This window comes from Cavia porcellus, unplaced genomic scaffold, assembly GCF_034190915.1.
Source record: "Cavia porcellus strain 051 isolate PalLab524CR breed Dunkin Hartley unplaced genomic scaffold, mCavPor4.1 scaffold_9, whole genome shotgun sequence".
NCBI lineage: Eukaryota > Metazoa > Chordata > Mammalia > Rodentia > Caviidae > Cavia > Cavia porcellus.
The window spans coordinates 7712219-7728404 of NW_026947492.1; the positions used below are offsets into that span (position 1 = coordinate 7712219).

The 16186-nt window shown below is 37.7% G+C and overlaps 1 protein-coding gene across 11 annotated transcripts in view; it reads right to left on the bottom strand.

The window, feature by feature from the left end:
* Positions 1–16186, bottom strand: part of Cadm1 (cell adhesion molecule 1) — a 327909-nt gene that overhangs the window by 141395 nt on the left and 170328 nt on the right. The gene's annotated exons all lie outside the window — the stretch shown is intronic.

Genomic DNA, 16186 nt, shown 5'->3' on the forward strand with positions numbered 1-16186 from the left:
ATGCATGCATTCCTGAATAGCTAATGATGTGGCCCCACAAGATGGTAAACTTTTAATCCTATTGTATGATCTTTAGTCCTCTTTTTCCTGACCTGAGTGCACCATGCTGCAGTGTGGACTGCACAGGTGTGATGTGGATGCTGTTTATGGAAGGACAGAGTGCAGTGCTAACTCTGCCCCGGTGCATGCACAGAAACCCAGGTGTATCAGACACTACATGAGCTTGTCCAACGTGGCAAGTAAACGGAGAGATTATCAGAAGCCCCATTTCATTGTTTCTACATGTCAGTGCCTGTGAAGACAGGTGTTTACTGTTATTAAGCAGCTGTGTAAGTTTTCCTATTTTTCTAATTATGAAACTTGACTTTCACCAGCCCAGACACTGATACATTTGTCTTAGTTACTTTTCCCATTGCTAAGACAAAAATACCTGACACCCAAAGTTAAAAGAAGACACATTTATTTAACTCACAGTTCCTAAAGCTTTCGGTTTATGGCTGGGTGGCGTGGCAGAGGGGCCTCACAGAGGACAAACAGTCCATGGGGCTCATTGTGGCAGCAGTGAAGAGGAAGGCAGCACGCAGCAGTGACGAGCAGGGCCCCTCTTTCCTTCCCTTCTGTCCTATCCAGGGCCACCAGCCTTCGTTCTAGCACCACATTCTTAGTTCCAGGGTCACACGCCCTAGATCCAGCCCCCACTGAGAAGCCCCACCTACCACTGCATGAGGCTCTGGGGGGACATCTAGATACAAGTCATAGTAACAACATTAGTTTCACAAAGACAGGTCAAATATCTCAACAGTTTTATGTCTATTTTGCCCTTCATTTTAAATGTCATAATAAAATATATTCAAAAGGGAAGTTTTGTTGATTATATCATATCTTTTACATGCAGACAAAGGGCATTTCTTTTCACTCAGTGTGGCCCAGGCAAGTCAAAAGGCTGGACACCATGGTGAAATACTAAGGATATTTCTAGAATTTTTTTTTTTTAATGAACACAACTTCACTACATTGTAATGAAATCCATACAGATATGGCAATAGGTACACACACTGACATGCAAGAGTTTTAATTCAGTTAACGCACACTTCACTCCTTACTGGGTCCCGGTAAAAATCTGGTATCCAACTTATGGATGTACTGATTAATTACTAGTGCTTTACTCTTCAAAAAGAGAAATACTTGAGTTGTCCACCCATATTTCATACAGGACAACAAGCAGGACTGAGTAATTGAGTGAGATAGACCTGTACAGCCAGCACGTCAGAGGGCTTTGGCATCATATTAAAACAGGTAAGGAAGTATCTCAGGCCAGTCCAACATACAAGATAGCTGTAACATAAATAAGTGCGCTTATTTTTACTGAACTAGATCTCCATAGTTGAGGGCACCTCAATTCCTACATTGCAGGGATATTTGTTATACACCTACAATCCACTGAAGATATGTTCACCATATTTGGTAAAAGCTTCAATGAAAAGAAACATTTATGATAACTAGAGTCTACATATTTGACAACATAATTTTCCTTTGCAAAAGTAACTTAAATAGGTAAAGTGTGCTAGGTAGCCAGATTCTGCAAATCAAACAGCACATTCCTCAAAGGGCCCTACCTTCCTTCAGTTAGAAGACCAAAAAAGCAGCTACCTTGTTTCCCATGAAAAAGAAGACCAAAAAAAAAAAAAAAAAAAAAAAAAAGAATACAAAGAAACAAGACCAGGAAAACATTTAAAAATGGATTTTCAGCTATTTCAGCAAAGGGGAGAAAATGCTTTGGGCCGAGTTACCACCACCATCTAACACCTGTTTGAGCACCAGAGTCTTTCACACCTAGGAGTGCACCTCAGTCTTCAAGTGTATATAAGGTGCGACGTTAAGTTAATGAGATTAAAACTTTTAAGAAAAAAATCATCGCAATTTATAAATAACTTAGGTAAGTATGAACTTTGACAAAGTAGCCTTGAACAGGCAAACCCTGACACTCCCCCACATATTCTGAGCTACTTCCTCAGAAGCTTCCACATTAAACTCCAGTGATTTACAGCTACACCTCGATTTTGTTTTAAATTCACAACTTCAGTGTCCACTTTGAAAACGTGATTCCAAATTACTTAGTTTCAAGTAAATCAAATTACTCTAAAAAGGATAATGATCTGCTACTACTGAGACTATTCAAATAATAGCCAAACAAAATTCATAAAGAGAAGCTAAAAAAGATGTTCCCCAATGGCAGCCTCAACGAAGTTAAGTCTATGTGACCTTCTAAAATGATTACTACAAAACACAGAACGCATGTTTTGTTCGCTTTACTTCTAAATGTTTTTGGTTCTTAACAGATAAAAATGTTAAACGTTACAACAGAAAGTTTCAATATTCTAGTGCAAAACATTCTATAGTCAGGTAAAGAAATATATCTCTGTTCTCCAGAAATAATTTTTTTAGGAACCTGATGCTCAAGCTCAGATATAAGGGACCTTAAGTTATACACAGCAGATACAATGTATACAGAGAAATTTGAACTAATGTTAATTTTAAATCTGTCTTCTCATTCACCAAGTATACTAAAAAAAAAATTTCAATGAAGACCATGAAAGATAATTTCTGTTTACAGTAATGTTCATGTAATGGGTCCCAAAGGAAAATAATAGTATTCGACTACATTCTTCCAAAAGGTACTGTATTTTTCACGTTCTAGTGCTTTGTAGCATGGTATAGGCATCAGTAGTATCCAAAACTTTTTTTCTTTTGAGGAATCAGTCACACACAGTACAAATGCCATGGCATCATCCCTTTACTTTTTGAATGAAATTCACTCATTCATTCTTCTGTTTAGTCAGTCAACAAATACGTATTGAAGCACTGTGCCGGATACGAATGCAGATGATAATTACCTCTTTCAACTTCAAATTACCTATATAGACAATAAGCATTCAATTAAACTCCACTCTACACAAAAGGTAGAGATTTGCTTCCACAACCTGGCAAGAACGTTTAAGCATGGCATAAACTGTATTCACAATTTAGAAATTAAATCAGAAATGCTCTGCTGAAACCATTAATTTCGGGTTTCAATTTTCTTTTATCTTCTTTACTCTAATACCAGCTATAAATCATATCACTACTCACTCATTCTTCTAGGACACGGGAACATTTAAACGAAGGTTCTGTTTATTCTTTCACCAAACCAGCCACTAAATTTAAATGAAATGTTCTTGGGGTTAGAAAAACATGCCATTTCTTTCAAAGTTGTCAATCCTCAAAGAAAGTTAAAAAGAAAAACCAAAAGAAAGACCATCAATGCATAATTTTAAACGTACCGACTAGCTTTAAGCCCTTGAGCTTTCAATATATAATCCAAGTATTCTGTCACAGTAAAAAAGAAAATAAAAGAGTCGGTGACTGGGGAGAAGGGTGTGGTGAAGTATTAGTGCTTTAAAGTAGTTCATTTTCTCTGAGCGAGGCAGTTGTGCCAATTCGATCACCCAAAGAAGTCTAATAAAGGATTTCAATTAGTCACTTTTTCTTTTATTTTTGTCAATTACGAAATACAAATGTCAGTTCTTGTAAGTTACATAGAAAAGAAATGGGAACACGATGAATATCAAGCTTCCCTCATAGCTAAGCAGCTTCGGTTAGCCAGGTAAGACACGACTTCTGGCTCTAGCCTCTTGCAGAGTCCTTGAGGCCAGCCACTCACTCGATCCTCTGAACCTCTATAGCCTCATCTGCGAATGCAGGTTAGAACAGTATCACGACTACTCCTGTAAGCATTAGTAGCATTTCCATGCAGTGCACGCCATGGCGCTGATACTGTGATACTCTGGAGAATACTCCCAAGGCTCGCGCTTACAAACCTAGATATGAAGGGGAAATAGATGCTGATGTAGTTTTGTCTTTTGGTGGCTGTGGGGACATGGAGATTAATGCAGGGTAGGATGCTAAAAGCTAAAAACACAAACTTTGTGGTAAATTCAATATTTCAGACACCTTAAACATCTCTACTGTCTCAAGATTTTAAATTTCTTCAAGGGGAAAAAAGGTACAAGAGAATCATATATGCACAATCACAAAAAGCAAAATAAGAAAACTTACTCAAAATGTAAGGCAATGATTATGCCCAAGAAGCTTTATAGTTAGCTGAAAATGCCAAGAAAAAAGGAGAATAATCAGTTTATCTGAAATCCTCATGAAGATTATCACTGTATCAGTTTTTCTAACTTAAACTATACTAATGACAATATTCCGGAAGTTTGTATGGTACCTGCCTTCTTAAATTGAATGCAACAGAAAGAAAGAATTCACATATACTGCTGACTCAGGTCAACATTCACGTCCTGCCAAGTATTACCAATGAATTTTTTATGCTACTTGAGGCAACTTGCATTTGGCATAAATTCCTGCCTCCCCCCTGAACTCTCAAACCTTAAGTGTTCGAGCTCCATTGTGCTATGGTTGGAGAAAAGATAACTAAGCTCAGATTTTGTGAAAGTTTTATAGGATTTTAGAATCGAGTTTTTAAAAAGAAAATAATACAAATAAGCTTTAACGCAGGGACTTGTGACATCATTTATGGTTGCCCAAGAGATCTTTCCCATTTATTCTCAAAACTGCAGATATTGTACACCCATCACTAGGTCTTACAAAGAGGTGGCAAAATTCTCTTCGGTAAAAAAATACTGGTCCAAGGAGGTAACGTCTTAAATACTTTGTATTGCTGTTTTAAAATTAAGGAAAATGAAGAGTTGTATCTGTAGGTAACACAAAAGTGTACGGCATCCTATTATTTCACTGTGCTCTGAGCAAGCCTTCAGAACCATCTGATAACAAGGGATTCATTCTATTAGTTACATGTATTATGTACTAGAAAAACAAGTGCATTTTACATAGTTCAACCAGTTCACGATATAACATTGCTATAAAGAAGGAAAAAAAGACGTCCTTTAATATCCTATTTTCCATGTCTATCTGAAACTGTAGCTATATTTCCCTGAGTTCTACTCTTGGCAATGAAGGATATCATCGGTAATTTCTGTGAAAAAAATCTTAAAAGTTCTGTTTAAGTGTACAACATGTAATACAAACTTTAAAGATTTCATCATCAAAAAAAACCCCGGAGGAAAAGAACCACCCATAACAACCACGATGAAATTCATGACTAGGTTTTCACTGACTAAGGCCTGAGGCACTGGGCTAAGCTCTGGGTCCAGTGTCTCATTTGCAACCAAGAGTCACTCACAACTCACAAGTTTGCCCACATTCCTAGACTGGTACCCAGAATTAGGATGGGCAAGGAGCTTGCCTGAAAGCTCAGATTTCTTGTATCAAGAAACTCACTTTTGTTATGCAAATCTTTTTAAAAACTGATATATGACCACTATATATATTTATGTGGGGCAGTCTGATAATTCAAAACACGCATATAATGTATAATGATCAAATCAAGAATATTTAGCTTTTTCATCTCCTTAAACATTATTATTTTTTATTTAAGAGAAAATAGAAAAGAAAAACAAAAGCAAACCAAACAAACAACAAACCCAAAACAGTAAGTTTTCAAAACAACATGACAGGAATTTTAACAATGGTTATAATACTGCATACTGTTACTTTCCAAAGAGTTGCTTAGATTGCCAGATATACACACGCGAAATTGATCTAATCATGGGTATTAACTGTTCTTTTCCAAAAACTAACAGAATTAGCAGTCACCTTGGTATAGTCATCTCAGCTATCTCGTACACACACATACAAATTTATGTCTCTTTCCTTTTCACTTCTTTCCCTTATCCTAGTTATTTTTCCTCTTTGAGCAGTTTCTTACCCTTACACAGTATTTATCATAAATTTTGGATCATATTTGCTCTTTCAGTCTCTTATACTAGGGAGACACATGTGAGTTTGATTTGTTTCACTTCTGAGTATGGTCTCAAGTCATATCCATTTACTTACATAAATCTCAGTGCAATCTTTCTTTGTAGGTGAGTAGTACTCCAGTATATAAAAATACCGCATCTTTTTTATCCATTCCTCAGTTGATGGGCACTCAGGTTGTTCCCAAGATTTGGCTATTGCAAACTGGGCTTCTATAAACATGCATGCACCTATATTGCTGTGGGTGATGTTTTCAATTCTGGGGAAATGCCCGGAAATAGGATAGCTGGGTCAAATGGAAATTGTAATCCTAGCTTTTTGAGGAACCTCACACTGATTTTCACAGTGGCTTCAACAGCTTACACTCCCACCAACAGTGCAGAAGAGTTTCTTGTTCCCCACAGCCCCTTCCCTCCATCGTTTATTATTGCTTGATTTCTTGATCTTGGCCATTCTTTCTGGAGTGAGATGGAATCTCAGTGCTGTTTTAATTTGCATTTCTCTAATGACCAATGATGCTAAACATTTTTTCATATATTTATTTGTCATTTGTATTTCTTCATCTGAGAAGGGCATATTTATCTCAGATGCCCATTTTTCAATGGGGTCTTTGAATTTTGGGGGCCTGATCTTTTTCATTTCTTTATATGCTCTAGATCGAAGTCCCTTATTTGAGGGAAAGTTGGCTAAGATTTTTCTCCAATTTGTGAGTTTTCTTCTCACTCTGTTGGAGATGTCTTTGCAAAAACTTTTTAATAAGATGAGATCCCAGTTGTTGATTCTGGAAAGTATTTCCCATGCAATTTGATTTTTATCCATGAACTCTACCTACCTTTATGTCATCAAGATTTCTACCTACTTTGTCTTGTAGCAGATTTAGCATTTCTATTTCAATATTTAGATCTCTGATCCATTTTGACTTTAGTTTAGAGCCTGGTGATGGATAGGATGGATATTTAGTTTTCAGAGCACATGGAGAGCCAGTTTCCCCAGCTCCTCTTATTAAAGAGGCTGTCTTTCTTCCAGTGAACTTGTATGGCCCTTGATCACACTGTTCCTGTGTGTGTGTTGTGGCCATATCTTCTAATCTATTCCTTTAACCTTCAGGTCTGTTTTTATTCCAGTACCACGCTGATTTTATCACATCAGCTTTGTAGTATACCTTCAAGTCAGGGATTGTGATGCCTTCTGCCTTGCCTTTGTTGCTTAGAATCGCCTTTGCTATTCCAGCTGAATTTTAGGAATGATTTCTCTAGATCTGTGAGGTATACAAATGTATTTTGATTGGAATTGCATTAAATCTGTATAACAATTTTGGGAGAATGGCCATTTTTACAATGTTCTTCCTATCCATGAACAGGGAATGTCTTTCCATTTTCTGAAATCCTCTTCGATTTCTTTTTTTCAAGAATGCTGTAGTTTTCCATGTGTAGCTCTTTTACTTCCTTTATTAGATTGATCGCTAAGTATTTCATTTTTTGGATGCTACAGTAAAGGGTATGGTTTCCCTTACTTCTCTCTCAGTGAGTTTGCTGTTTGTGCAGAGGAATGCTATTGATTTCTAAGTGCTGACTTTGAATCCAGCTACATTACTGAATTTCATTATTACATTTAGAAGTCTTCCCACAGAGTTTCGGGAGTGTTCTATGTAAAATATCATATCATCTGCTGATAATGATATCCTTATTCCTTTTATTTCTCTCCTGTCTAATTGCTCTGGCTCATGTTTCCAGAATTACATTGAATAGGAGTGGTGACAGTGGACATCCTTGTCTTGCTTCTGACTTTAGGTTCAAAGCTTTTAGTTTTTGTCCATTTAGTAAGATGTTAGCCGTTGGTTTATAATGTAACAGTTATCATTCATGTTGAGAAACTTAGGACTTGCTTCCTCTGGTTCTTGATAAATAAATTGCTATGAAGTGTGATTACCCTCTTGTGCTGTAGAACACAAGTTATTTTCTCTTTCTAATTGTATTTTGGTAGCCATTATCCAGCTTCTTTCTAGCCTTGTCCCCCTCTTAAATCTTGGCAGTCCCTAGTTCCACCACTCTAGTATTTACACCTATAAAATCAACTTATTTCACTTAACATGATGTCCTCCAGTCACATCCACATTGCTGCTGGTGGCAAGATTTCATTCTCTATGTGGCTAAATTACACATCACACTCTAACCATTCACACTGATGGACGCCTTGGTTGATTCTATATTGTTGCTATTGTGAACAGTGCTCCAAGAAAACATGAGGTTCTGGTCTTCCCCATTGCCAATGGAATTTCGTCTGCAGTTCCTTCAGGTCTTTTTTTTTAAAGACAATAAAATCCAACAAAACAAAACAGAACAAAGTCAATCAAAACAAAGCAGCAAAATTAGTACAGAACTTCAAAGCAGGATACTAGGAAAACAACAAAGCTAACATGGTATATCTTATTATATTCATAATAGTTGTCCATTCCATCAGGTATAGCAAAATCAAACCAAAACCAAAACAGAATAAAACCAATCAAAGCAGAATACTGAATAAAGCAAAAACAATCAGAGCAAAACAGTGAGAACAATATTGGGTTTCAAAGCCAAGACAGAAGGAAATCCCCCATATTTGCTATATTACATACTGTCATCCTTTCAAGAGATGCTCAGCCTGCTGTCTTCAGGCTTGCAAAACCAGCCAAACACTACAAGTGTTTAGTTGTTTTATATACCTCAGTTGCTATCAACTCAGCCTGTCCTCTGAACCCCCAACGGCTTACTGGAGGGGAAGGGAGTGTTGGTTCTCAGCTGTGTGCCAGGAGGCTCACAGGAGGTGCTATCTGACTTAGTCTTCCTGAGACTGTGCAGCTTACCAGAAAGGCTGGCCAGCTGGCTTCCTGTTGGGTCCTCCCAATCCCAGCATAGTTCCTTCAGATTTTTAGCCTTCAGATTTCCAGACTGTGCAGTGAGCTGCTGGTCTTCAACTTTCAACTATATCGTCTGGCTCTCCATCACACCATTCTGCATTCTTCCACTCCCGATTCTACAAGTGCACATTGTAAGCCTACCTTGTAAATTATATATTTGTTATTTTATATTAAATATGGTCCTCCATTGAACTGTAATAGATACAGTTGCATCATTTTAAACTAAAGTACATGTTGAATATTTTTATTGTTTTAAAAGATACATAAACAGGCAGAGAAAGTTAAAAAAAAGCTATAAAAGTAAAATATTCCCTATGGACAGAAATACAAATACCAGCCTGTCTAGACTTTGAGGGAATATCTTTGTAGTTTTCACCTAGTGTCAGACAGAACATGTTTTTCTACCTTAAAATATTTATCCATCTTTTAATTTGCTCATCAACTGTTGACTAACTGTACCACGCAAAACCTGAAGCAAACACATTCCTTTTTTGTATGAAGTTCAGAACTGAGTAAAGAAGACAGAAATGTAAACAGAAAATTACATAATAATGTGGCTGTGCATGAGAACCACACGAGGTGATACAGTGAATGATCACGAAGTAGATAATAGATAAGGGTCACAAAATGACTTGGCTCTTGCTCCAGTGTCACTTTAGATTTCAGGGACTCTGTTTTCTAATAGTTCAGTTTAACATACTTCAGTCATTAGGCACATTTGAAGACATTAAAAACAAGTTATTACCACCAATAGATAGCTGTGCTTTCTCCTCATCACCTTTACCAAGCAGTTCCACACTGAAGTGTCGCATGCTTTGATGACTGGAGGGGAGGGTGACATATATATATATATATATGCTGTTGGAATGTACTAGATCATTAATAGTAGCCTCAGAGTAGATCTACAAACAGGGCCATGAGCTTTGATGATCACATTCAAGAAATACTTCAAAAAATACCCACTCTCATCGTGTGCAGTGTCAATACTAGAGCCACGAGTCATCCCTAGGATGAGTAGACTTAGAACAACACTGCCTTGTACATAACACATACTGCCCCTAGCTTAGAATATACTTGAATTATTTCTTGTCCTTTTCTCACCTAAAATACAACAAATCTCAAAGTGATCTGGGCCTTCACAAAACTAAAATTAAGAGGCTGGTTGTGTTTATACTTAAAAACTCAGATGATTATCACATAAATTCTACCTTTAAAATAACATTTATGGCACAGCAAGACCCCTGACAATTTCATCTGTGGGAAAGTGGAAGAGATTAAAGAGATTCAAACATATATATATATATATATGTTTGAATGTCTCAAAGATCTGGCATATTTCAACCTAAACACCTAGGACACAGTTGAAAATATAACTGCACTAAACAATGTAAGCAGAAAATCAGGCATTGTTCCTAAAATCTAATCAAGGTAAAGGAAAATATGCTATAGATGATTTCTGTGATCACTGGAGAAAATAAACTGGAAAAGCAGAGGCAATAATATTGGCAACGATTTGTCATGGCACCTCCAGAACTTTGTTAACAAAGATTGTGAATGGCAACCTAATTTTACATTGGGCAGTGACCATCTGTATGCACTAGAATATTTAAAATAATATTTATAGACACTGGCAATTATGCCTTCTGGGTATATAACAACTAACATACAAAGAGTATATGCAATATATTCCCAGATGAAAAAAATTCCCAATTTCCTTATTCTACTAAGTTTGCCTGAGACACAAACAGGGAAAAAAATGAAACAAGCATTCAAATGTTGTATAGTAGTAAGCATTTGTCAAGTTGACATACACTGCAATTTCCCAGGATAAAAACACGAGTGTGCAAAGGACTGAGCCCTTGACATTAACCCAAGAATGTGAGCTAACCACTTGGCCAGTTATTACAATTATCTCTATAAATAGCATAGATCCAAAGAAACTAAAGGGGAGACCCACAGACATCATCACAGATAATCATTATAGACAATATTAAGTGTTAAAGCCTAAGATCAGTTATGGAACTTCACGAAAGAGAGCTGGAGGACAGTTACGTGGTTAGAAAAAGCCGAAGGTCCAAGAAACTAACTGTCCATTACAATCATTCTGTTCTTCCACACAGCCTGGCACAAGCCTGTGCTGCAACTGCATTCCCTGAGCAGAAAGGACACATCCTACTGCCAGCCTGGTGCCAGAAGAGCTAGCTGCTCCTCTTCTTTCACTTTCTGCCTTCAGAGAGGCTGACACAGTGTGACTAGAGCGGTCCCAGAAGCTACACAGAGAAATTGCCAGAGCCACCTATACAATAATTGACTGGGCCTAAGCCAACCAAAAATGTCAAACACCGGCTGCTGACTAGTGAGCATAAGAAATAAAATTTCTAAACATCCGATGCTTTCTATCCTCACCAATAAAGTACCAGAGAATAGCTTATAGAGAGTGAAAGACACTGATGATGACATTGCAACATTCTCAGCAATCTCGTCACGAGTGACCTGCTAAACGTGAAGGTCACCCACTAAGTCTTCTGGCACACTAGCCCTCCAGGACAGCCCTGTACCAGCAACACCCCTACCTCGGTTGGCTGTAGACTCCCAGGCACAGGGAAGGGCAGAGGCAGCAGCCCTGCTCTCTGGCTTCTACTCAGAGCTCACTGATAAATACCATGTGAGGGTACACGGTAGACACAGAGGGAGAGAAGGATGATCAGGAACCACTAAATCACCAAGTTAATGAGCTCAGGTTCCCATAATGCTTCAGCATAATCACTTTTTCCTTATCCTCAATGAATTATTTCTACCATGAATATAAAATGTTCATACACAAAATAATTGCCCCTGCCCTTCAACTTCAAAGGGCAAGCCTTTCTATAATTAATAAAGCGAGCCTTACTACAGTCTAAGAAACATGAGCAGGGCGCACAAGTGAGCTCTCAAAGTCAAGGTCTAGGCCTAAACCCCGTGTATGGTCATGTGGAAGTATTTATTCTTCTCTCATTTAAGAAACATTTATTTTAAAGTATTCCAAGTACTATACCGGATGCCACAGATACAGTAGTAAACACAGGACACATAATTCTTGTGTTTAAGAACTCTTAAAACTGGAATCCTGGTGCCAGCTTGGATGATAGACACAGCACCAGTGGGAGACGAACAGTAACAAAAACACCCACTATGCAATCATCTATAAATCTTGCCAGGAGACACAAAAACTGCAAAGATGATTTTGTTTCATAGAGAAAGTGACCATACTAAAACAAATAATTCCTAAAGCTAAATCAATTCTGACCATGACATATTGGCATCTAGAACAAATGGTCACTTTTAGTGAGAACTTGTTTTGTAAATTAGGAAAGGAAGCACATGAAATGTTAAAAATTCCAGCCAAGCAACTGGGATGTAAATTGTGATCCGATTCAGAGCTGACATGTTAAACAGTTTAATTTAGGTACAGCTCTCAGCAGTGCTGGGCATATGCAAGAGAAACAGATGCCTTGAATCATTTCAAAGTACCTTCCTGTCAGAAATGTCCTTTGTGACACTGAAATCAATTTCCCACGCCTTTACTAACTGTTCTACCAAAAGAAAAGGGGAGGAGGAGGAAGAGGAAAAGGAGTCTTAATCGAAAGTCTTCCTACTGAGGCAAAATTAAATGCAAACGTATTAAAGAGCACAAAACCACGTTCAATTTTTATAATCAGTGTTGCTTTGACAAAAAGGGAGACAATAGAAGAATGGGACATAATAAATTTGTGTTCTGGAGAACCAGGAAGTTTTTGACACAGCCTGAGAAAACAGGCCCAAGTGAACACGGGTGGTTATGTGCAATCATGAGACTGCACCTCCTACCCATTCTGACCCAGAAAACTGCCTGCAAAGAGTCTGTCTGTAATCACCTCCCCAGCACCAGAAGCCGTCACACTGCCTCTCCTGTAGACTGTTAAGTCCACAAGGCCACTTTTCCTAAAGACTCGCAGTGTCTCTTTAAATACATTCTATGAAGGGTAGCATACAGTTGCATTGGAAATTTAATTAAGTTTAAGAAAAAAAATGAAAATCAAAACAAAACAGAGATGAGCACACACATGGAATATCTAGATAATGCAGCTTGTCCTATCTCTCTTCAAGGAGGAAAAGTTGTGTGGTCCCTCTGCCTGGAACACTGCCACTTAAAACAAAAACAAGTGTACTTGTTTCCTATTTTAATTATCTTGACCTACCACAGAAGCCTGTACTTACGCTAAAAGCAGAATCAATAATAATATGGTGACATGGTCGTCTTGTGGGAGAGTGTTTTCTGGCATATTTCTCTTCCAGATTATCCATGCTGATTAACAGATAGTCCTAACAGCTCACCCTCTATGCAGGCATTCTGTTAAGGGACCTAAAAAGTCACATTCTCCAAGAATCCAAAACATTTTTGTCAACTGTTATTATACACGACATTAATCTCATTCTTTCAAGCAGAAGTTATCATTTAATAAAATAAAGTACAGCCTTAGTGCTCAGTATGTGAGGTTTTCCAAGTTTTTTGGCTTTTAAGGATTTACTACTACCATTTGGGACAAACAAGGTATCTTGTATCCTACAATGTCAGATCACACCTTAGCTATGAAAATTTTCCCAGTGACGTATTCATGGTCATTGAGAAAAGGGGTTTATCAAGAAAGAATGAACAGCTCAGTAGCAAAGGAAGCTCTTAAGCATCTAAACAAGACTGTTTGCACTGATGCTTGTTGGTATATTTTTCATTCTTTCTGTAACTGCTGAAGAAAAAAAGGAAGAGGCAGAGGTTTGGGCATCAGAGTGGACAGTTCTGAAACTGAATTCAGATTCCTTCAATCTGGTACCTCTTCCTGCCAAAGCCAAGAGGAGGCAAATATGCTAAAAGCAGCATTAGGTAAAGTCCGAAGTTTTATCTGGACACAAGCAGAAATCAACTCATCTTTAAAATGTATAGATGAATCTGACAGTCATTTTGAACTAAACCCCAGGAAATTTCCACTGATTTAGTGAGGTATCTGATCACCTTTAATGCAATGATGTAAATGCCACTAATCTCTACCTAGGGTCTCAAGGAGACTCAGTATGTTGAGCATCATTACAGCCATATTTAAATTCCTTGGAATGGTCTACTATCATCTTTTAAAAAAAAAAAAGAATAAAACTGACTATATAGCAAGATAAAGCAGGAGAAAATGCACCATGTTATACTGACTCCCTAGTCAGCAAAAGTTAATGAGTTGCAGATCACGAGCAACTCAATGTGAAACCACAGTGTGTGCGTGTTATGAAATTACTCCACAAAAGATTGCTTAAGCAAATTTACAATGAAAAACAACATCAAAACACCAAGCAACTGGAATGAATATAAATATGAAGCACATTTAAACACCTTGTTTTAAGAAGTCAAAAAAAAAAGATCCTCAACCCTCTGCAGTGAATTTTTCAAACTACAAAGCAAGATCAGATCAGCACCCAGGCCTTTTTAATAACAATGTACAGTTTACACAGGCAGGTAAGCCCAGCCACAGAAAACGGATCTTCAGTTACCCCTGCAGCCATGCAGACAGCATGCAGAAATCCATGCGTGGGCACTCTTCAAAGGGTTGAACTGAATACACAACACCTGGAGATAAGCAAGAAAAATTTAAATGGGGCCCATGGGTCTCTACAGAGCAGTTTTTAACTGGCCTATAAGCTAATAAGAGCGGTTATAAACTGTGAACAACCAATGCCCTACCAGGAGGAACATTTATCACACTAACATGCCTGTAAAGTGGAGAGGGCTCATCCACATGCGCTCTGCAGTTCCTATTAGAATGTTAATTGTTCATACTGAAGAAAAGGAGGCATAAGGAATGGCTTTTACCATCATGTGTTAAGTTTATTTTTGTTCCTCTGACCAGTTCCCAAGGGGCAGAAGGCTAATGACTGTTCTTCATCATCAACTGCAAAGGATATTTACATCCATCCTGTAACCATGACAGCTGTGTCACTAATTCCCTAACTGCCTCCACCACATGAACCAATCATCTGGCATGAAGCTGCAAGATGGAGTGCCCTGCAGTCATTATTCACCAAGCACTTTCATTAACAAACTGCCCTTAATTACAGTGGTAATTGCAAAATTATTTCATAGCATCAATTATTTTTCTCAGCCAATCCAGGCTATTTAAGTAGGACATTGCCTATGAAAATGGCATAAAGCAAAGTAATCTATGACCAAAGATACATTTTAATTGTACTACCAACTTAAGTTTCAAAACACTGTATCAGAGGACCCTGAAATTCTACAACCCATTACACACTACAAATACACAAACATACACACCCAATAAAAGTAAACCTAACTTTTTCTATTTCTTTAATTTGAAAGCAAAATGCATTCATAACACTCACATTAAGTATCCAAACTAATGCTACTGTCTTGCAAAGTAAAAGTAATGAGTGTCTAGATCTAAACCTATTCTTGAGAACTGCTGAACAAACTAACCCACTCATTAGAACTAGACATCTCTCCTCCACCCATTCCTTTTACTTACGAGCCCTTTGTTCCTTTGTAGTAATACAATATACATTCAGCTCTGATAAAGAACGCGGGTATCCTTGTCTGTCTGTTGACCTAATAAACAAAGTCACAAAAGAGTTTCCAGAAATCATAACCTAACATTTAAAATTATAGGCTGAAACACACTTATGCTTAGTTACCTCTTCAACTTGAAAATCATTTTTAAAAATTACCCTGAAGATTAAAATTAGAGTCACAATATCTTGTTTGGAGAAAACTGAGTTTCCAGTGAAGCTAAAGTACAAGAAATGTGTAATTTAGGAGACTAAGGAGGTGTAGTTGAATCAAGATAAGGCTTTTAACACTGTAGTCAGACAATATGGAGACAGAATACCACTCTAAGGGCTCTGGATGCTATCTGGTTAATAGAGAGGGTGTGTAGAAGACAAGGCATGAAGCTTGAATTCAGATAATGTCAATGAAAACAGAAGGAAAGGTTTGAGAAACCCATGAATAATTTTGCAAGTAGGTCCCCTTATGCACGGTGACTGCTGTATATACACAGTAATAAAGCCATATGCAAAGACTGCTCTGAGCTTTGCTGCTTGTGTGAATGGGAAAGTGGTTATTGAGAGAATGTAGTAAGAACCTATAATACATTTGAACATGTAAGTTTTAAATGTCTACAGGACATTAACCTAGAGATATTAAGAAAGTAGCAAGAAGGAATAATAATTAGCATTTACTGCTTGCTTACATGCCAGGCATTGTGCTAAACGCGCGAGATGCATCAACCCACATGATATTCGAACAATAGGATCTTGAATTGGATCTTATTTTTTCAATCATTTTCATACTTTCAGAAAGCTGAGGCTGTGTGTGTGTGTGTGTGCGTGTGTGTGTGTGTG